Genomic DNA, 24253 nt, shown 5'->3' on the forward strand with positions numbered 1-24253 from the left:
GGAAATATGTACCCCTAACACCATACTGTCAGTTCCCCCTGCTGATCCATTCATTCATACTAACCAAGTAGTTTAGTCATAAAAGCTGACTTCTTGTATCATCCTATATAAAGGGGAAAAAACCTTGCCCCACTGAAGACAGCAGCAAAATTTGTGTTGTCTTTATATGGTTTTCCAGTAAAGGAGTAAGAAATAATAAGACATCAAAATAAGTGGGGTACAAATACTCCTAATGTAAAACTGGTTAGGTGAGTGCAGTGAAGATGAATTACAAAGCCTGATTTAAAAATATGTAGGAGACATTGGGGGGCAACAATAAGTTTATTTTTTATTTATTTATTTATTAGCTAGCATTTCTCATCCATAACAGAAGCCCAGATAGATCTGAATTCTGCTAGTGTATAAGAATTAGAAATTTGCCTGGAGTATGTACTATGTAGAAGTGGTAGACTCGATTTAATTCCCCTGGCTGAGGCAGGGTTTGGCATCATGTGCAGCTGCGTGCAAGAGAAAGCATACAAACCATCCCAGACTGAAAGAAACTTCCAGGGATGCTGTAATTCATAAGACATAGAAAAAAAACAACCACCATTTTTTATCTCAGAGACAAATATTTACTTTCCAGAACACAGTTATTTGCATCTTATAAGGAATTACTAATCAGCTCTTCTGAATTAGAAGATTTAGTGAATTAGTGATTCCAACTAGAGCAGAGGATTTAGGCAACTCCCTGCCTACCACCTTTCAGAAGTAGATAAACTCCTGACTCCTTACATGTCTGGAAGTGAATATAAGGCTCTCACAGGACTTCCTAGCTCTCATGCCATCTGAAACCTAGCCTGGTTCAGAGGAAAGTAAAAACAGAAAACAACAGTACTGCCCAGAAGGTTAGGCTTTTTTATATTTTTAATGAAATTGTCAACATAGAAAACAGCAGAAATAAAATGGCCACAATCTCTTAAAGAAAAAGAAAGTTTAGTAGCCCCAAATTATTTCTCACCTGATTATTATTATCAGACAGCAAACAAATAGGGTATATGAAATACCACAACTGCATTTTATGAAGTTGGAATCTAATGCCTTTCAAATTAAGTTTGCCTTTAAACCAAATCATATGTTTCAAGCAAACCTACTAATTTTACGTGATTTTGCTTTCAAACTCCAACACAGATTCCCTCACAACAGGGATATGGGCTTTACTTGAAAAGGTCACTCTGAGCCTTCTTATCAACCTTGTTTGAGCACATGCTCAAAACCAGAAAAGTCTCTGCCATGGCTGGGAGCAGGTGGCACAGGCTGTCTAGGAGACAGTGGCTCCAGTTTCAGCAGCAAATGTGGGTAGAACATGGATATGTGGAAATGCTTGGTAAATATTTACATCTGTAACCACTACTGCTCTTTCTAACCTAGCTTAATTCCTTCACACAGACAATATTTCCCTTGAAAAAATGAAGAAACCTTTCTGAAACTGGAAGAGTTCCCCACCCCTCTTCCTACAAGAAGTTATACCGATTCCAGAGGGGAGTGTTTGCACAGCAGGGAACTGCTTAATGCAAGGAAGAAAGGCAAATATTATCCTGAACAAGATGAAAACAGATGTTTCCAATCACGCACGTGTATCACTGAGTGTAGTGAGATAGGTCAGTTTCTATGACTGGCTACCCAAACAGCCCAGCCAAGTTAGCTCGCCTGGAGCCAGGCTGTAGGTACAGCTCAGTTTAAGGTGAAGCCACTTCAGTGTAGGCATTTGCATATAAATGTATACATATAAGTGAGGATTTGAAGCTGCTGTTTGAGTCAGTGGAGACCTGGGGACTGATTCAGTGGCCCAAGCACCACATCCCATCTCTTTTGCAATGCCTTGCCGTTGAGATCTGCCTGCAGACTGGTAAATACAGCAGGCACAGGACCGGCCAGAGACCCAGTCCCCTCTGGGGCAGCAGCTGGAGGCCAGACAGATAACTAGGGTACTCCACCTATGCTTAGGCACCTGAGCCATGCCCCTGGCTCACAAGTAAATAATTGCAGGTCTGCATCTAATTTGGGGTGTTTTACTCCAGAGCTGATTAAGACTGACTAAAACCTACCCGGGATATCTCTGCGCTGGAGGTACACTCTGTCTATTCCTCCTACTGCGTTCAGGAAATTAAAAGCAAAGCTACTTCTGTGTCCACAGGTACTGACATTTGTGTGTATTGTATGACACATCTCCTACTGACTCTGTTCTAGCATTCAAAGGTACACTGACTTTTGGCAGAGGAAAAAACAGTCTTAATTCAAGAAACCTAAAAATAAAGATGGGCTCTTCTACATATACATCACATTTTTTTCTCCAGAAGATACATTAGCAAGGTATCCACAACTTGTACATAAGCTACTCATCTTCTGATAAGAGCACCCTTTTTTTTATTTTTCAATACCTGGCATTTAAAAATATCTGACCAGTCTAACAGTTTTCCCATAAACATAAAAAATATAAAGCCTTTCAATATACAAAACTGAAATAACTATCTCATTTTGTGTATTGATTCCTTTCAGAAAGCTTTGAGGCCTGCAGGGAGCTTGCATAAGAAATTCTGATTAATGTATTTTGTCACTCTCCTCTCAGAGGCAAAACAGCATAAATAAAATAAATAGCAAAGTAGTCTCTCTCCAATGCATGATACAGAGGCAAAAATAGTATAAATCATCTTTAAGATGTCCATGGGGAAAGTGCTTTCAGAGCTGTGTTTGCTTATCAGTTTATAAATGAAACTGTAACCTTTGCATGTCAAAGGTAACAAGCAGGACATAGGAACAGTTTATTAAAAGCCATGATTAGCTTGCTTCAGTGCTGAACACTAACCTGTTTCTTGAAAATCTGTTGAGCGAAGGCTCAGCTGTTTCATTTCAAGCCTAAACAAACTGTACCTGAACACAGCATTATTAACTCCTCCATTTACACTCAATACATTTCTGGTTTGTTGTTGTGAGAGTCAGAGGGGCAGAGTCAACATCCCTTATCTTAGCTTGCCCAGATGCCTTTTGCATGTAAACTGAAATCCGAATTTTCTCAGTGCCTAATACTTGGGTTAGAGACAATTACATTATGTAGTCTTCTTTCCTAAATTACTCCTGTGCAGTCTCAACCTTAGCTGCATGCTGATATGATTTGTATCCTGTAAACTGTCAGAGGACTGATGTTTTATTGTGGATGTGATGACTGCAACAAGTGTGTGACTCATTACCACATCTTTTATTGATGGGGCTGGGGGTTACACTGCAGGACATCAGCAGAGGAAGAAAGATGATTTGCAAATTAAACTCTGTGCAAAGAATAGCATCTTGCGGGAGGCTAGGGCCATGAATTAGTTGCCTCTCTAGGGGGTTGTTTTTCGACAATCATGTTCTCAATGGTTTAGCATTTTGCAATCTCCAGTCTGATTTTCTTTCTTGGTCACAGTCAATTCTCTTTGTCTTTGCCCGGCCATGTTCTCATTGCTGCATGCCAAAATGAACCTGCTTAAATACAAAACACACAGTGGTAGGCTCTTTGCTGTTCATCTGTCCTTGAGAACCCTCAGTGCAGAAGTAAATCACGACTCATGAATTCCTCTTCTCCAAACACCTTGCTATTCTGTTCTTCTTACCTATGTTGTTTTTCTTCCCCAGCTTTCTAAACTGAACTAACATCCAGACACTAACTCCGGCCAAGCTCTCCTCTAACATATATTACTTTTACTCTGTTTATAGATAAACAAACCCACAGTTTGATGAAGACCAAGGACTTGACAGACTTCGTGTATTTTTTGTGAAGTAACAAGATTGTTCCCAGGTCCCAGTAAAGCCGCTCACCTTTAATTCTCCACACACCAAAACAGCAGTGAATGAACAGGGCCATTTAGACCTACAGTTTAGGTTGGCAACCAACAATTACTTCAGGTGAGGCTTCCTGCAGAATCCCTAAAGGGATAAAGGGCTGCAGGTAATTTTGAACTATTAATGCTCCCTGACAGTCCTGAGTGGATGCAGGGACTGTGGGATTCCTGGAGTCAGCCAGAGGAGTTGCAGTTCTGGGGTTTGGCTAAAAAGAGTTATTCAGGAGAGTTTTTGTCTCAAGCTGTTTCAGCAGTGCGAGAGAGACAGAAAGTGAATTGGAGGGGACTGATAGTGGAACAGAAAAACTAGAGGCTGCATTTCTAAAAAGTAGAAAAGTATGTTTACTGAGCTGGGGCAGGGGGAAGGGAGAGGGATGGGAGTAATTGGAGGGCATTACAAGCTTCCCCCCGGAAAGAAGAGTGAGGAAAGGGAGTTATCCATGACTGCAGGGAAGGCAGCTTTATTACAGACACACGATAACATCATATGCAACAATCTTATCATGGGCTACAGCTACAACAGAACAAATAATCTTATCCAGGTGCTGGGAAGACCCAAAGGAATGTACCACTGCAGAACTGCTGCAGTTTCCCTTCGTTTTGCTTTTTCTATTACCTCCTATTTAGTTTCCTCTTTTATTGACATACTGAAGATCCAAATCAGGTTTAAGTTAGCAAAGTTAGCATTAGCTTTCACTAAGCGATGGATAGGTAGTTAAGGTAGGTAACCCCCTGGGGACAGTGAAAGAGATATGACAATAAAGACATCACACTGAAAATATTTTTTTCCTCCATTAAATGTTCCTGTCATCTTGGCAAGTTTTGCAGTCAATGACTTCCGCTTGCTTTTTACCATAATTAGCACGTTCTTGCTCCTACATCTATCTCTTCAAACCAAGGATTAAGAAATATTTGCTAAACTATTAGTTTTGTTATTATATGTTAAATATGGAGATTTGCACATCTCCGTATTTTGAATCCAACAAGGAACTATCAAATATTTAACATGTGGCTCTGGCACAAGCAATCACTTCAGAAGTTACTCATCTGTTAAACAAATAAAAAGTATTTTTGCTCACAGTCACTGTAGCTATAATTCTTTCTTAAAAACACAAACAAAAGTAGGGCTTGTGCTGGATTCAACTACATTTGTTCTGCACAACCACTGACAATATTAAAGGGGAAAGTAATACAGAACTCGTGGCAAACTACTCTGGACTGAAACTGATAGATAATGTGAATCTATTTAATGCTTGTAACCATTTAAATTAGAAAGAAAATATTAAATTTCAGTATGATGTGTATTCTGAGACCAGACAGGGATTTGGAGATCTAATACACAAAAGAGCTCTTGTAAAGCAAAAGTTAATTGTCAGAACTCTTTGGTGTCACCTTATACACTACTGCTTTAGAAAGATCAGACAAAACTAGACATTATCTAAGAAGAATCTTCTTTCAGTTACAGAAAATAATCCATCAGGTACCATCTTTCCGTCACTTTAACTTGAATAAATTATATGAGTTAAAACCAAACACACTGCCCTTAGCTTCACCCGGTGCTCGCAAAGCAATAAGCAATCTGTCTGGCTCCATCTTTTTCTTCCTCACAACTGTGATAAAGCTCTTCAAAAATGGCAATATTGAATTTTTGAATATCTTTATTGTTTTTTGATTATTTGATCTTGTGGTTATTGATACACTTCAATTTCTTATTAACATACTTTTTAAGGGTTTTGAGGAACACGACATAACTAAACATTAATTGTGTAAGTGTAGCTTAGATGAATTTATAAGCACTTTGCCAGTATATATTAGCACCCAGAAAATATCACAAACTGTTTTAACTAAATAATAAGCAGACTGAATATCTCCAGTAACTGAGCTGCTACTAGCGTGCAGAGAACTCAAAAAGTTACATGTAAACATCAGTATGAGCAATTTTTATGCAGACATACTCAAAAAAATAAATAAAATAATTTAAAAAAAAAAAAAACAAGAGTGAGAAAAAGACATTATTCAACACCAGTCATTTTGGCTATCGTTGAATGAGCTTGATTAGCTAACCACCTAGGTCTGTCACTAGTTTTAAGCATGTGCTAATATCACCACTCAGTCTTGTTCAATGAGTCACTACAATTGGCTTGATTTTGGAATGATTTGCAGGGTACCTTTAGCAGCTATGGCTGAGTTAATAGCTCCTTGGAGTGCTGGCACAACAAGGCCTCACTTTCAGGAAAATGACTTACGACTATCTGTGACTTATGTCAAATTAAAAGAAGAAGGGGAAAATGGGGTTCTGCAGAATCTCTAAAACACTTCTTGCTGAAGCAGCTGTTCCACTAAAGACAATCTTCCTATCAGTTGAGGACATCTGGCAAATTAAACATCTGGTTCAGAAACACACTGGGAGACCACTGAAACCTGACCATTCTATAAATGACATGCAACCTTCTATTTTTTTCTGATGCTGCCAATGTACCTCTTCACAAAGCATTTAAAAGAACTATTATTTTAACCTACTGCAGGTTTTTACTGCTGTTAGCTTCCACAAACACTGCACAAAGAAATAATAAAGCCATTACACTCACTTTTCCAGCCTTTGTCCTTTGATGAGCTTGGGGAGGGAAACGAGAAAAAGATTTATCTCCCACAGGCAGCAAGCATACCTAAAAAGTGTGCTTGTATTCCTCCAACAAGAACAATGTATTCTCAATTTTAATGATAGTACTTCTTATGTTCCCCATTATTTTCACAATTATAATAGTTTTCAACACTTACAGCAGTGTAACTATGAATCCTTACCAGTGTACAAAATCCATGTGTGAGAAAATTTTAATTATTCCACAGCTTCCACTGCTGAATGGCATCACATTGAGCCATGTTTTATGCATCAACCACAAGCTTGACTAAAAAAAAAAAAAAATAGAGCCTGTATGTCAGTCATTTGCTCTATAAACTGTAGCTCTGGGGCGGACTTTGGCCTGGAACAAAACAAGAGCATCTTCATGGAAGTCAATGTGAACTGTGTAGCAGAAAGGTGCTGTAAACCTGTATTCAGAAACAAGCACTTTCTGCCAGAGAAGATAGAACTTTTCTTGCCAGACAAGAAATCTTTTCTGGAATAAACGCTGTGATTGTTACAGTTCATAATCTTTATATCTACATTCATTTCACCTTGTACCCTACATTCTCATATGGCTGCAGACACTTGGGTTTTTTCATCCTGTGAATGGGCCTAAGGGCTTTTGTAGCAAAGGCTTCTTTGCAAAAAACCTCCCTTTTTGTGTTATCATCGCAAGTTATTTTATTAAACCCACCACAATGGGTCAAATAACAAATGTGGACTTAATCATATTTTGTGATGGAACACTGAGAAATGCAGCAGTGAGAGAATACAGCTTCTCTAACATAATGGGTGAGGATGGATCACTGATCTGAGGGTGCAGCTAAGAGATGCATTGCTCTGAAGCACAGAAGAAATGTGTCTTCAGCAAAGCTCCACCCTGCTTGTCTCCCAAAGCTTCCTAACAGCATAATTTTATTTAGATTTCTGCTCTTCTATGTGTGCAAAAACGCCATACCTTTCCAATCACCCCTTCCATGCTTATTCAGTTGTACAGGCAAAGGCTGATGAAGAAAGACATGATATATGCTTTTGATGCATCTTCATGCCAAATAACTGCATCAAAGGAGTAAAAGGACAGGGCAGGCAGGAAGTGGGGAAGAGTTACTTTGATCCTGTGCTGTTGCTGTGTGCATACAGTGTACAAGTCACAATCTATTGATTAGAAACTACAGGAAGAATTGACATTCAGGTATGAAAACAAATTATTTTATGTGAGTTTTCATATTCACCACTCAGGATATACCTAGGACCAAAAAAAAAAAAAAAGTGCCTAATTACTAACTGCAAAGCCATGTTTGTGCATCTTATCTAAGTTAATAGTAGACACAGATGGACATTTAAGAGTAAAATTTGGTCCGCAGTCAAGATGAGAACCTGTGGAGAAGTTATGTTTACCATATCACAGGCGGTACTACAGGGTTAAAAACAGCAAACTTCATCAATAATTCAGCCACCAAGCAGATTCGATTCTTCATCAGAAAGCTTCAGCAGGAAAAATCAAATCCATACTCTTTATTCTGGCATTCAACAGTATATACTGCCTTATTAGAAATGGCAACAGGAAAGTGTTTCTCCTCTTTCATCTTACTCTCATGAATGTGTTTTGTATAAGGAATAAACTGGAAAAGTCACCAGCTGGTAACAAATTTCTGGACATTAGTACTGACAAGGGCTGGATTTAAACCACAAATTTCCCTAATCCCTTCGGTTTTAACATCATTTGCAACAATCCCCATACCATATCCAAGAGTATGGAGCACTCTTGGTTTTAATATTTAGCTTGCATGTTTTCTGGAGATGCTCTTCTATTGGTACCATGAATGGTGTGCCCCAGAAGGTTCTGGTAACAAAGTTGTGAAGTCTGCTGATGAGAAAAAACTCCCTTACCAGCACTTTTTAGAGTATATCAGTCAAGTAACCGGTAAATTGCTAAAAGAGATAGCAGTCGCATGGCCATTAGCTGTTGGTTGTGGGGATACACATTGCTGGGCATGGTAGTTTTCATGCAGATCCTATGAGCCTGGGGAGCTTGGCTTTGGAAGCCCTGGCAGGCACCGTGCTGTAGCACTGCACAAAGCTGGCATGGGTCTGGAAATTCTAGGGAGGGCAAAACAGAGATATAGAGTTAGCTGCACCACAACAACATTTCATTCACTTTCCAGCTCCTGTGCTTGGCCTTCTTTCCTTTCCCTATATGCTGTTACCTCTCCTGGCCTCTGGAGTGACAAACCAAGGTTTTGTAAGTGATTCCAGTGAGAAGTCAGTGAAGTAGTTAGCCATCATTGTTATAACTCTGTATTTACAACAATGCCCAAAAGGAAGGAAAAGTTTTGTTTAGGTTTCTGATTTTACTTTTCCTCCCTTACATAATTCTTACGGAGTTGACTATATCGCACTCTAAATACTCTTCCCATACAAATAACACCACTACTTGCATACGATCTGTCTCACTTATTTTAACTTTCCCATTTCTAGGTCCAAAGCAGATGATATACAATGTCTCTATTCTGTTGGATGCAAGAGCCAAGAAAATAGCAACTAATTCAAATTCTTCCTTCATCTGAGAATTGCCTGCCAGCAGTGCCTGATTCAAGATCCTTATCCTTGCAGAAGCAAAGTCAGGGGAACGATTTCCATCATACCTGATTAGAGCCCCTCTTGGCTACTCAAAATTATTCACCGGTGAATAATGCATGATGGTCAGGCTGTTCATCAGTGGCTGTGAAGGAGCAGTCCACCACCAAGCAGTTTCCTTGATGCTGATCAGTGCTGATTAGACATCTCCCTGGGCTTCCGCAGCTCATGCTGGTTTAGCCCCAGGATGGGGTCTCTCACTCCCTCTCTCCATCCCTGCACTTCAGGGTGCTGTTGCCAGGGCAACTTCTGCTGAGGCTTTAGGTTCAAATTCCAGTATCTACCTGTTCAGTGTTCATAACTCCTTGTTATCTTTTCTCTCTTTACTAATTCTTCCATAGGCTTGTTTCAACAAAACCATCTGGTAGATGGTTTTGGAAACCAAACACCAAAGTGAAGAGAGACATGAGCATCATTGAGAAGACTGCTTTAGTAAAACAGGGGAGAGCTGAGAAAATAAGTCCAGCTGGCCACAATGCTTCAGCCAAATTTATCTCACATCCACGGCCCAACACCTTTGAACTCCATCACTCCCACCCTTACAGCTGGCCCCAAACATGCCAGGTTATTTTGTGGTCTTTGGGCCAATGAGACAGACTAGGTGCACACTGGACATTAATACAAGCACTTGCATTATGCATGTGAAAAGTTCAGTTACAAAAAGTTATATAGGCTGTGGACAAACAGTCCAAGGCCTCTGGGATCCTGCTGAACAGATGTGATGTTCTTCATGCAGAACTCAGTGACTGAATCAGGGATCTGTGTGGTATTTTTTTTATACTCACAGTGATATACAACATCCTGTGTTCCTGAAAGTCAGGTGAAGTGAACACTGAAGGGAGTTTTCCCACTTTTTCAATCCAGTACCTCAACACCGTCATGACCACACACAGATGCTATTCAATATGTGTTGTGATTTTTTCCTTTATTGGTTACTGTTCTTCTCTCATTCACATAATCCAGTCTTGCCCAAATAATACATAGACCCAGCTTCTCCATGTGCATCACTTACATTTCCAAACTCCCTCCTGCTGCCTCTGCTTGGGGCAGAGATATATGTCCATTGCTTCCAAAAACTATCTTAAATGAATGATCTACTCATTTCAAAAAAATGTAATGCAACCTATAATGAGATAACTTACCCCATCAAGTGATTAACACATTTTAAATGGTCAAACTGCATCTGAAACCTGATTATTCTAAAGGAGGCTGGTTCCTGACTTTAACTAAATAATTCACAGTTGCTAACAGAACTATAATTATAGCCCAGTAACCCTGAAAGTGCTCATTCCAGAATGGATGTCTGAGGCTTATTCTCAAGCCTGGAGGCAATCACATTTGCTGTCTTTTGCAATTGGCAATCACACAGGCACAAGAGCCAAAATCTGCTTGGCCTCCAAAAAAACACTTTTCAGCTTGACCTGTTTGTCTTGAAGATCATTTTTTTTAAAGGGGGAGGAAGAAGAATGGCAAAACTGAGAGATCTGTGTTGGCCATGTTTCAGGCTTGGGAGCCACAGTGAAGGAGTTCACTGTTCAAAATGTATCATGCAGTTCATTTAAAGAGTGGAAGAAAAGAAATTGCCCATAGGCTTTAAGATGTGGCGTTCTTGTACAGAAAGAAAGGTAGGAACAGGATGTCCAGAAAGGTCTCTGTTTGCACTTTTAGGCAAAATTGCAGCAGACCTTACAAATTTAGACAACTCAATATTTAATTAAATTGCTGATCAAAGCTCCTTCCAAAGGCTGAAAAGGACTGGAAGATGGTTTTCTGTCTTGTCCCCTTATGACACATAAATTTCAGCCCTGCATTAAATACATTTTAGAAAGAGCATTGCATTGTGAACCTGGTCAATTAAGGCTATACGTTTTTATGGGTAGAGTACTGTATTCCCCAGTGGCACTGGCTGCCTTTTTACATTGAATTTCTAAGCCGTCTTTTATAGCAGCGTATATCCGTGGAAGCATTCAGAGGCGTACACACTACCAAAGCACAAACAAAGGGTGTTTGTATTTTAAGCCACACATTGTAAATACAGAAAAGTTGACCTTAAGTCACTTATCACAGTAGGAAATGGCAATAAATTATATTCAGGTTTACTCGTTTGAAATTTTGTGTTTACAGAACAGATCGCCTGCGGAAAGAGGTGCAGGAGAATCCAGTGTTTCCTGGTCACTGGCTAGCTTTAGTTTGGGGTGTCTGAATGGTAACACACAGCACAGCAAGCCAGCCTTTGTATGCATTTGGGAAACATCGAACAGAATTCCCACCGAAAGTTCTGAAAATAGAAAAACTGTGGGAGTTAAGACTGCTCAGAGAAGGCTATTTTTCTGGAGCCTACAAAATGCACTAAGAAAAAAGTGCCTACATTACTTATCCTTTTCCTCTGTTAAAGCTCACAGTATGCCCTGTTTAGGCCATGTAGTTGACCTGAGCACAGCCGGTGAAGTGAAGGCAACCCCTGCTCATGGCTGGCCAGCACCATCAAGACGGAGCATAATTCACAAATAGTTCAGCAGGGTTGGGCTAAAAACACAAGCACAAAAACCTGCCTGAGCTGCACAACAGGAAATCAAAGGAGAAAGATAGGGCTGAAGTCTCATCTGCTGCCAGCAGCCTTGCTCTCTCCTGGAAGGAGGCCTCAGCCTGGCCCCTGAGGGAGGGGGCTCCTTCAGCCTCCAAACCTTGCTCTTTCCACTTGCTGGGAGCACCAAATCCAGTTCCACGGTTGTCTGGGGAGATTTCTTCCTGCCTCTCCAAGCACACAATGGAAATTGCAACGGGGCTGTATGGTTGTGATCCTCCCAGCCTACTTGTCCCACTTTGTAAATTTATCTGAATAGGTGTTAGCCTGAGTGTTGGAGAGAGCAATCTGTGCCATGGGCCAGAGATTGCACCATTATCCAGCTCCAGCGCCTTGTCCACAGACCAATGAACACCTCAGAGAAGAAAGACATTTTAAAATTGCACTTATTTCTCAGCTGAGGAGGACTGGGTCTGAAATAAAGGAGTGAAAACAAGAATTCTTCATGCTGTTCTCAAACTAGACTTGCTTTTTTATGCCTTGCTGAGAGAACTCATCCCAGATGACTGTGGCAATACGCAGAGATGAATATCAGGTGCTTCCCGCATAAGGAACCAGAAGCTTTGTGGTTTGTTATCCCCAGTATCACAAGAAGAGGGAGAGGACCTCTTTTCAGACTTCTCATCTGCTTCATAGCAAGCATAAGCTAAAAGTCACGTCCTCCAAATCTCAAAATCCTAGGAAGGAAGCCAAGTTCTCCCTTCAATATATCATATCAAAGCTGGCCCCATGCTCATGTATACTCTCCTCCCTACAGCTCAGATGTACTGGGGCACCCATGTTTCTTCTCACAGGAATCAGAGTAAGGCCAGGTCAATATCCAAAGCCAGCAGCCAAAAAGTGTTGCCAGGTCCAAAAGACTGGCCTGATTTAAACATCAAAGTTCAGAAGAGGACTGACAAATAAACAGAGCAAACAAAAACTGAAAAGGATCTTCATCTACCCCAAATGTGAATATCAAGTTGCTGTTTGGCACCAGTCTCCTCCTGTTCAAGGAAACTTGAGCTCCTAAATCAGGACATAAAATTTCACTAGGCACCTGAAAGTGAAGTTTTCCAGCCCTTGGGTTCCTTTGTAGATCTAGTATTTACGTTCCTGCATCTCTCTGTGGAAGCAAATCAGCAAATGCAGAAGCATAGTGGGGTGAATTGACCCCCTGGCAGACGCACGGTGGTCTCCAAAGCACTTTTACAAGATGTTGGGAAGGTGAGAAAGGGTATTTTTTATCATCAACAACACCAGTAGATTTTTCTGTGAAGCTACAAAACAAATGTTGAATTTGCTGAAAACCATAAGGGAGGGAAGTTATTTTGAAGTGAAGCAACAGGTATAGGCAGCAGATGGAAAATCACAATTACAATTACACAGCAGGGTACCAATTATTTTCCCTCGCTAGCAATAAACTCTTGGATTATTAAAAAAAAAAAAAGTGAAAATGTCAAGTCTACATCATTTTTAACTTGGGAGAATGCAAACCCTTCCTTCTTGCCAGGGTCAGAAAGGCTGAGGACATGTCATGTGGGGGATTTTCCATGCTGCTCGGGGCCAGCTCTCAGGAGGTAAGAGCGGTGACGGGCCGAGAAAGGTTAGCCGGCCTGCAGGAATTTCCAGCCGTTGCTCAAATTATTCATAACAGTGCCATCTGCTGGGACCAGCTCCCCGGATAGCGCCTGGGAGCCAGCGCCTCGCGGAAAAGTCTGTTAGTTGGTTTTTGTTCGTAATTAACTCAGGTGTTTTGATAGAGGAGGCAATGGCTGATGAATACTAAAGATTTTAGAAGTGCTCTTTGCATTTCATTAAAATGCATTACAAAACGTTTTGGTAAAGGTCAAGCCACTCTCTACAGTGCTCAGTTTCTTTAGATTCTTTTAAATCAAGAGGGAGACAAGGGATTTTTTGTTTTAATTGATAACTCTCCAGTGTGATAAAAGCTTAATCAGTAAAGCACTTAAGCTAATGTTTACCTTTAAGCAACTAAGTGGCTTCTCTGAAGGTGGTGGTAATAGCTGCGTTTCCTCTAAGTCCTGCAGGACATGACCTGAGATCAGAAGAAAAAAATAAAAAATAAAAAATGCTTATAAATGTAGCTCTCTTATTTACCAGGGAATCGCACACACAGTGTCTAGATTCAGAATCTAGATTCAGAATGACAAGTGCATGTGAAGAAAAAATTTAGTTCGTAAGTAAGGAAAACACACACTGCAAAAACCACACCACTGCTTGAATTAGAACAGAAAATGAATCATTTGAAGTCATTAGCAAGCCAATATTCAGCAATTAAAAAATTCTTATATTTTCAAATTAATTCTAGACTTTACATAACTGATGCTTATAACTTCAAACTCTTCATGGATTTTTTTTAATATACTAAAAATATTTCTCTACCCTAAAAGCATCAAAAACAATATTAATGTAATTTTACAAACTTTATAGCAGCTCTAGCTTTACATTTGAGAAACTCTGATAAGGACCGTGTATAAAGCTAGAATTTAAGCTGTGCTTATCACTCTTAGGTGACAAACCTGAGCTAGCTGTGGAGTCTGTCTCAAATATTAAAGACGTTTGTTTTATCACTTTATGTACTGTGCAAAAAAGCTGAAGAGGGAATAAGTTTTAAAAGAAAAAATAAAGACATCCAGTGAAATTATCATGTTGAGCTTTTTGTAAAAAGAAATATATTTTTAGAACAACTCGTAATTAAATTTTCAAATGAATATTTTGCTATGTTATAGATATCAGAAGTATAAAAAAAAATCCAAAAGATTATCTAAATTAACAGATGGTAACTCTATCAAAGGGGTATGATGTTATATTCTTGGTTTTGAGAAGTACCTTTTTATAGTCTTATGCATATTCAAAGCCCATTTTCAATCAGTTCTGAGTGCACAGCACCACCACAAATCTATCCCCAGGTCCTTCGTGCTGCTCTCCAGGCAATGCGATACACATCATTAGTGACCAACTGTGATCATTTTGTCTTGCAGCCTACTGCCACGTCAACAGAAAGCTTTTAGCACCCATGTGCAGTGTGATTGCCTCCGCAGGCACCTGGGGAGTCTCAGAAGGCCCAGTCAGCTCCTTCAGAGCAGTGGGAGTCACTTAAATCCTCGGTATCCAATTTTTTGCCAGGACATTTGCCTCAACCCCAGTAGGATGGGATTTCCTCAAATGCTGGTGATCCCTCAAACATCTAGCTCAACAGAGAGTATCAGAGCACACTTCTCAGAGAAGTTTTGTGCTTTGTAGAGAAACTATAGGTTTGGAAGAAGAAAAAAAAAATCTGAAACTAATCAGACTTGGGTTGATCGATTCAGGAACCAACAAATGGCTACAGCTGTCATGGGAAACTGTACAAAGTGAGAGAGATAAGGAGCATCTAATATCTGCCCCAGCTGTGAGCAGGCCCATAAACACCTACTTCAGTGACACTGCCACATGCCAGCTCTCAATATCTGTAGCATATCCAGCAGGTCCTGGTGCAGCATCGCCATTTGTGGTATTGGAAGATTTAATTTCGTAATCTAGCTCTTACATCAGTTCTTCCAGCCTCCTACATCAGTGATTTAAGAGCTCATTAAGAAATAAAGCAGTAGAGACATAAGCACAGAAGGCTAAATGCCATGAACTAATAACAGGGCATGAAAAGCAGCTCCAAGGCTGTTATCTGCACCATTCCTCTAAGAGCCAAGCAGGAGTGCAAGCATGACAAGTTACTGGCATCAAAGCAGGTAGAGACAGACAAGCTTTGGAGACCAGCCAGACTTCCTTACTAGAAAAAAAAAAAATATCACATTTTAGCCATAGAGAACCTGATCACTCCTATGATTTGCTACCAGTGTTGTGTGACAATGAGAGAGCAGGAGTGACCGGCTGACGTGGGAGGTAATACTGAAATTAGGTTTTACCATTAGAGTAAATGAACATGCAGTACGTCTCCCAAGTGAAGATCACCGAGTGCTCACAGGACACCGCTCAGAGGACCCTTTGGATGATTGTTTCTCAAGCAGTTTCACAGATTAGAGCCCTTTACTTGCTGAAGCATGGTGTGTTTTTCCCGAGAAAGGGAAAACAGAGTCCTTCTGAGAGAGTAGCGAGAAGTAAGCTGAATTTAGAGAAAAAAATGGGATTGCAATTAATTTTATTTTATTTTATATTTTACAGGTAAAGTACATGTAAACTAAAGCATGGAACTGATAGTAATACCTTTTTCTGGAAAGTAAGCATGATGGGGAGTCCTGAGGCACGCCTCAGTCTTACACAGCATACTCACATACATGTACATGTATATATTTATATTTTATGCTCAGTATGTATATTTGACAATAGCTCTTGGCATTAATGGGCTGTCTCTGGAGCAGAGGGAAAAGCTTTTGTTTGTGGGATTAGCTCTTGCAATGTGCAGCACAGCAGCAGCTGACCTTTTAACATGAGAAAAATCACACTAGTGTCCAGTTACATTTAGCCTGCTAAATTTAATCCCACGCATTTTTACGCCTGTCACAAACATATAGGATTATTACCAGGAGTCTACCACAAGTGGAAATGAAATGCGTTATTATCTCTTTAAACATGAATGGGTCTGTCACTGATGTCCTAAAGCTTTTTGCAGACACAATGCCTAGTTATCTCCCTACCTCCCTTCAGCTTCTCCACTCCCACGGCAGAGGACTGCTGTGATAAAGTTAATTTTTAGGTTCATGAGCTCAAGAGAGTGCTAAATAATCTCCAGTCGGGTGCTGTGGGTCAGTCAGGCTGGAAGGATTTGGGGAGACCAGCCAAGGAGCAAGCACAAACCTGAGGTACTCCCTGGGCCAGCACCATATGTGTTCTACAAGGGGTTTATTTTAAAACAGCTCTGGTGATCCACTCCGTGCTGTTGGCTTCTGCACCACGAACCACACTCTCAGCTACAAAGACTGCTTATGGATTTAGCATCACATATCCACTGCCATATAGACCAGAGTCCTGGTCTCCCCAGCAGCCCACAGGTGGGTTTTTGTCTTGCAGATACCAGGGAGAGGAGAAGGGAGATGCTGGGTGCCCTGCTTACTGCGACAGTGTCAGGCAAGACGTGGAGCCTCTGATTTGATATAGTCAGAAGACTCCCTCCTCAGATAAGGACAGTCCTCCTCAGGGTGCTCCAACCCACAGCCAAATGCTTGCTGGTGCGTGGTAGATGCTAGAGACATGCTTGCAACCTTCGTAAGTCAGTGCTGGTTGCCTATACGTGCTGAAAAAGGAGGCAAGTAGCATATAGCATGTAATCCTGCTGAACAACAACTAAATTTAAGTATTTCTCCCTATAAAAATACTGGTGGAAGACCTGCCAACACCAACACTCACTTAAATAAAGGAGACCATTTGTTTCAAATTTTGAGGGTGTGTTAACACACAAAAATCTTCATTTCTGGCCTACTGCTGCACTCACTGTTTCACAGAGTGCTCACACTTCTGACGAGGCTGACGTGAAGGCTCCTCACATGAGTGTTTCCCGACCTTACTTTCTAAATTCGATCTGCTAAGTGTTTGCTGTCAGCTGATAAATGAGAAGTAAGAATACTCATCAGTTCCTGAATCGGTTCTGGGACAGTGGCTTCAGCTACTAAGTCTTGAGATCTGTTCCCTGCAGCTCTTGAAGATGATGGAGAGTTTTTAATATATTTTATATCCATCACAGTGTCCAAGGTGATTAGACTCCTCTGCTTAGGCAACCAAGTTGGTTATGCTGATAACCTCTATGCCATGCTGGCCCCAGGCTAGCCCATCCATGCACCCCAGGAATAGCTGGGTGTTGTACACCCCCTCCACTGCTTCATCTCCACCACAAAATTCCCTGGAACCAGCAGAAGGTGCCACCTTTGAACAGCCATGCCAGCACTAGCGAGCCACGGGAAATCCTTGTAAGCTGGTCACAGAATTTTCTGGTTCATTACAAGGCTTACAGCAGCACCAGGATTAGGAGAGCACAATCAGCACGGCTCAAAAGTCATTCAAGTGATTTGTGGCTTAAAAATATGAAAACTTCTGAATAACAGAAAAATGATTGATCATGTTGAGCAGACTACTTACAATGAAACCTTAATTAAAACTCTCAGGTAGGCTGTGCATGAAAGGAGAAAGTGAACAGCTTTCTCAGAGGAAAAAAAAAAAAGAGTTTTGTGCTCAAATTTTCAGCTCCAAAACAACAAAGCACTTACACAAAGGTCTGACTTCAATCATATGCTGAAGTTTCCAAAATTAGTGAAAACAAAAATCATGGGATTTCAGAATGTTTTGAATCAGCCACATACTTAATTTCCTTGCTGAATCCTAGACAAAACTTTTATTCCTATTTCAATTATCTTTCCTCATATAAATTGAAGATTATTGAGTGCATTTTTTAACTTCATTTAGTATTTCTGAACACACTTCTGGAAACAGCTATCTTATAAAAGATGGATTCACAGAATCCTCTAAACTGGGTGATCAGTAAAAGTCCCCAACCTTTTGACACAATAAAACCACAATTCAGGATGTTGGCAAACTCCAGGTCTCATTTTTGGAGTAGAGCAGTATTAACTGTACTGCTTAGGTCAGAGTTTTTAAATGGTTTATGTGAGCCAAGAGATTGTGTTTTCCTTTGAATACTTCAGGAAATCTATGTAGCTAACTGTATGGGAAGGGTACAAAAGACAGTCTTATGTAAAATCTGGAAATGAGCATAGAGATATGCAAATAGTAAGCAGATTATGTCACTATTTTAAGTTGTCAACTTTTAAGTTTGGCACATGTGTCAGTACTCATCTTGTAACCACCACCTAGTGACAGTAGAAAGAAAAACAGAACAATTTTGAATCTGAAGTAAATCACAGAGTGTGATCGCTTTAGAGTATGGCTGTTTAGCCACCAAAACCCAGAAAGGTCATGGCTCATTGGTTAAATGCCGTGTCATTAAGGTACAGCTCAAGGATGTTCAGAGACATTCTTTCTCACATGTGAAGCCCCATGGCTGAAGAAACAGCGCTGTCAAGTAGGTCACCTACCAGTTAAATGTTCAGATGTGGATGGGAACTCAAACCTCAGAGCTCCGCTACCACATTATAAAAATGATTGATATTCCACAAGTTGCACTGTGAACATCATGTGCAAAGATAACCTCAGGAATTCAAAGATTAGACAAGAGTCATCTTGTGTTGATTGATGGCCCTGTGTCACTCTGGGTTACGGGTTATGACCACTGGAGACTTCAAAATGAACTAAGCCAAACATAGCAGCATCCTTTGCTCAGTGAAGCAAAGATGCGGGTCTGAGAAACCAAACTGTTCTGTCAAAAAATAAAATACTTAGCTCAGAAAAATCTGTCAGACTTTCAACACTTTTGACAGCTTCCATATTCAATGCATGCAAAAGTGAGTCTGATGAATGCAGGCAACACATTCAGAATGTTCCTTTGACATTAAAAATCCCTAATCTGGTATTTTATCCTTAAATAATTCACACATCTCTTTTATGTAGGTCTCTCTCTCTCGGATGCTCTATAGAGGAAATATCTTCATTAAAGCAAACAAAAATAAACCACTAGCATTAGAAGCTGTTCTCACATATGGTACAAAAGCATGCTAATAGTTTAATGACACTGATGAATAGCCTATATTAACTGAAGAATAGCTGTCTTTTAAGTACTACAGATATCATCCTGTATTAGGGCTGTCATTTATCATAAGAGGAGGAATTTTATCAGCAAGTAAAATGAAATGCATTCTATTAATGGTCATAGTTGCCTGATCTTTAAAATTCCACCGTAGTTTTTATGAGGACACCACTCTGTAAAATATTTGCTTTTAATTTGGAAACTTCTGTTCTTTAATTTCGTTAGGATCTTTATTTGTCATATCATTCTTGTTAAAAAAAAAAAGAAGAAAAAGAAAAATAACAAAAATTTGGGTTATTAATATTTTGCTGAACTTTTCCCCATTTGTAAAGATGCAGTCAGTGTAGGGTTTGTGAATTCCCACGAAATTCAACAGAAGAATTTTAGATCAGCCATGGGGAATCTAAGGAAAATTGTCTATCCAAAATGATAAAAGAATAAGTGAACATAATTTTCTTAATTTTGTGCTGAAAGTACACACAAAAAATAACTTGGATTTAATGGTCACTAGTGACTTTCTAACAGACTTTTTCCAAGACAACTATAATAGTAAAGAAATAGCTTCTTAAAAGGTAAGATATTTCTAATAACTCAGAAACCATGCTGTCAAACTTTTGTCATTCATATAGTTTAGGTCAAAGTACAAACACTTGACTGGTCAATTTTTATTCCTACAGCTTTCTCATTTCATATCTGTTTTAATTTTAAATTCAAATGTTCTTGTTGGGAAAAACTGACAGCAAGATCTTGTCCTTCTGTCTTGCAGGTGACACGCACGATTGTGTAGCTCAGCATCCCAAGAAGCAAGTCTGGATGAAGAGGAACAGAAAGTGTGACAAAAAAAAAAAATCACATGCCTCCTTGCCTCCTTTACATTTTCTAGACAAGAGGATTCTCCTCTAACAGATATTCTGTTAATTACAGCACAACAGTATCTGCTCAGTGCAGATTTTTCAGATGCTTTTAAGACTTTTTAAAGCCTGACATATCACTGTTTTTGAATACTCCACCACCACAACCTAGTTCTTCTCCTGTTAAATTAATAGATACGTTGCCCTACATTTTTGTGGAAACAGGATTACCCACACATTTTAGAAATGAGACTATTCATGTGGTTTTTCTGTCATACCTTCTATTCAACATTTGGTCAAACAACAAAGATTAGAGTAAGGAATTTTCTCTGTTTCTACATATTCTTTATAAATAGACCACTACTCCTTATATATAGACGTGTGACCGAGAGTACTTTAAAAACACAGTTCTGAACCCATTTTATTGGTAGGCATATTAGAGTCTAGACCTAGCTTGCCTAGCTCCAGGAACATGAAAAAGTGCTTACGTTAGGAGTTTAGCTCCTTTATCTGCCCTAGCTGTCAATGAAGAGAGGTAGAAGTCCACCAAGGCAATTCAGCTGCACTTAAGACTTCTGATATCATGCATTTGTAGCTTTACAAGCACAAAGGGAGACAACATCCAGCAAACAGCTGCTACTAAAATATGCAGAAAATCCAACCCAACATGTCTTAATCTTTTAATACAAACTTTAATTGTGTGATAATCATACAAGGCCCTAATAGATGTCTGAAGTGTCTAATATTACATAAGTTGAATCTTATTTTCCTAACAGTGTCAGATCTTTTAATGTGAATATTAACACAAATAAGAATCTTAACGAGCAGAATGATTTGTTTGATGAAATTTTATCACTGATCTTATTTTTTTTTGTTCTTTGCATCTGGTATGAAGATGAATGACTTCGTATATAGCATTTAGCTGGAGTACCCTGATGTGAGAAGAGAACCTGCCAGTCTTGACAGATACAAATTAGCTGCTCAGAACAGGGTTTTCTGACACTCTTTCCACTGCCCAAGAGTGACACAAAAACAGAAGAAATGCACCCACAGGTTGGTGATGTGAGCACTCTGGAGGCCCTTCTGGCTGCCGCCATATAAATACAGCCTTCAGCACCTCAAGATGTTGTTGTTGCGGTTGTAGCTTAAGGAAAAAAGTAATACACATTTTAAGCCTCAAAGCTACTTCTTAAAGCATGAGAACTTCTTCCATTTTTTTTTGCAGTCAGGCTTCTTCTGCCATGAGACACTGAAACACAGGTTATTCTTTTCAGAACAGTGTCAATTCTTCACAAAATGTGACCACTGCTATCTGTTTTTCTATCAGCTGCCTGAAGAAAACAGGTTAACTGATTTGTCAGCCTATGGGAAGAAAAATATACGACAACATCAGCAGACTATGAATCCTAGACCAACTTCTCTCCTCCTAGTCCCTGAAAGAATGCCCAGCTGAGAGGAGAAGCATATCCATTACACTCTGAGTAGATTTAATCAATGAGAAAACTTAAATGAATATTTTAAAAGGGAGAGAACAGATTTTTCACATAATATTCCCATCTCTGTAAGCCCCACCAACAACCCAACAGACAAGCTCTGGAGGACATAAAGGCACCTGGACTGCATCTCCCACTGACAACAGGTAACCTCATCCTGGTATCTGTTTGGTTGTTAAACTGCTCTTTGGTTTAAGGGGTGGGGAGAGGTGCAGATTTCAGTTTCAACTGAAGCTCAGGGAATATTCAGCCACTCAAAACATCTTTGTGATTTAAAATGTGAACAGACATTTGAAAATAAATACATAAAATCCCGTCATGGATTTAGGATTAAGGATCCACTGTTGTAAGTTCAGGCTGGCTTTCCGCATCAGAAACCACAGGCAAGTAGTGCTTCTTCAGTTATGAAGAGTATCAGATCTTATGCTGTTAATGAATGTTCCTGACAAAATGTTGGTGGCAATAATTTAATTTTTATGCTCACAAGAAAACCTACTAAACATTTTTACAGCTTTGCTTTCCATCACTGCACTGTGTTTAACCGAGTAAGGTCTTTTTACAACCATGCATAAAGACAGCCACTGCCAAGAGAAGCATTTTTATAACCCTTATTAGTAAGATTTTCTTAATGTTCAGGTATTTCACACACAATGTTCTTTCTGCTACCTAACAAGAATTGTGACACACAGGTCTGCCGTACCGAAGAAATAATAGCATATGTATTCGATTTTTGTTTGTTTGTAGCATCTTGATTCCTTTCTTCAATTCAGGAAATAGTCATACAAGGATTTCCCAGATTCAAGCAGCACTAGAGTGAATAAGTGAATCACTAGGCTTGCAGAATTTCGGAGAGGAATTTGGCTAGTGATCACAAGATCGATGCTGCATGAAAATTTCTGAAGCTGCTTTCTGATTCCTCACATCCAGGGAGATTTCACTGTCTCCAAACAGATGTTTGTAAAAAGAAAACTGGAGTTATAATTTGGTTGGATAAGCAAATGTCTTCTGAACTGGGAACGGCAGTCTTCATGCAACAAAGTCCCAGCTTGAATAGCAGATGTGGCACTTAAGCAAAACTCCATTTAATTGTTCCAGATGAAAGGTCAAGATGTTTTAGTGCCTAAAGGAGCGCAGGATAGCACTTGAGCATCCTCCTATACCACAGGCAGATCCAACAATTACATTTTCAATCTCCAGTCTTAAGCTGTAATGAAAGATGTGCATATTTCTTCTCAGCAAATAAATGCAAAAATGACCACCTTTGAACAAGTCTGATTTTGTTTTGCTCTGACCTAGTTTCTTAGTTTCACACAGCCTCTGGGGAGGCTGTAGTTGCCAGTAGCCCCAAGGGACCTGTATGACAGTAGTGAACCCAAAGTAGTGAAAACATTTTGTCTCAATCACATCCTGTGTAAAGGTGTGCAGAAGATATATAAGTATTTACGGACATTTAAGAGCAAATGCATTTTCCCTGGCTCACAGGCTGTTTGTTCTGATGCTGTGGTACAAACACTCAATAAATGGTCAAACTGAAGCCTTAGAAATGCCAGTTGAAAAAGAACAGATATGAAATTATGTCAGTTCAAAGAGTGCCCTTTGCAAAGACTTTGCTTATATCCATAAAGAAGGCTTAATAAAGTGATCATGCAAATAGTCTGTTCAAAAATTTCACCAAATGCAAGTAGAGATGTTCACAAGTAGCTATGCCACAAAGCAGATGTTTGGCTTGAATAGAAATATTTTCTTATCAGTTCATAAAGGTGCTTGCTAAAAGAACCCCCCACTATTACCATGGCATGAAGCTTCTATTTGGATCCATGGATGCAATATGTGACACCTTATTCTATTTAGGAGAATGAGAATCCAGCTTTAAGAATGAGATTAATCTGTTGATACAAATGAATCAAGAATAACTTAAAATATTCACTCTAAAAGATAATGTAAAATGCATTTCTCTCCTACTGTAATTTGCCAGTTGCAGGACAGGTTGACAGGAAACCCCAGAGAAAATAAATGACTTTTCCGCTTAGCACTGCTCTGAGGAAAAGGACCCTAAATGCTCAGTTAGCACTTGCTCATCAAGCCATGTATGCCTGCAGCCTGGAAACTTGGACACATACCCTTCACCTGCGATCCACAGGCTCTTTGTTTACATTTGTTCTTGGGCTCCATCTCTTCACTTCTGGTTTCTCATCACAGCAGGAACTGCGGTGTTGGCACAGTAGCCTCCCACAGCATCTGGCACAAATTCTGGGTCTTTGTTTGAGAAGAGACGAGGACACAGCCGTGTCAGGCACCTAAAACCCAAGCAGTGTTCCCATGTTCTCTAACATAGACTTTTGCTTGAAGAAACAGCCATGCTGCCATTCAAGATTGAGATGCACGAACAGCTTCTATCCTATCTATATCAAGCAATGCTGCTTGCATTAATATCATCAACACTGAGCTTGCTAGCAAAGTGGAGCCTGCAGACAGCTGGGAATCATGTATTAACATGCTAAGCAATGTTTGTAAGTAAATTCCACCATTTCGTATATATAAAGGGCACCAAACTCTGTAAGTGTTTATTACAAGTTTC

The 24253-nt window shown here is 39.8% G+C and overlaps 1 long non-coding RNA gene across 3 annotated transcripts in view; it reads right to left on the minus strand.

Moving 5' to 3' along the window:
* The window catches only part of LOC106041643 (uncharacterized), a 72011-nt gene that overhangs the window by 43191 nt on the left and 4567 nt on the right, over positions 1-24253 (minus strand). Inside the window, exons 1-2 of one of the 3 annotated variants that reach the window (XR_010826939.1) lie at positions 15607-15743; positions 13666-13739 (exon numbers count right to left, since the gene is read on the minus strand). This is a non-coding gene — a long non-coding RNA (uncharacterized lncRNA). Of the gene's footprint in view, positions 1-13665; positions 13740-14533; positions 15213-15606; positions 15744-24253 lie in introns of those variants that run through there. The other 2 variants (XR_010826938.1, XR_010826940.1) reach the window with 2 other exon arrangements.

Source organism: Anser cygnoides, chromosome 1, assembly GCF_040182565.1.
Source record: "Anser cygnoides isolate HZ-2024a breed goose chromosome 1, Taihu_goose_T2T_genome, whole genome shotgun sequence".
In the NCBI taxonomy this organism is placed as follows: domain Eukaryota; kingdom Metazoa; phylum Chordata; class Aves; order Anseriformes; family Anatidae; genus Anser; species Anser cygnoides.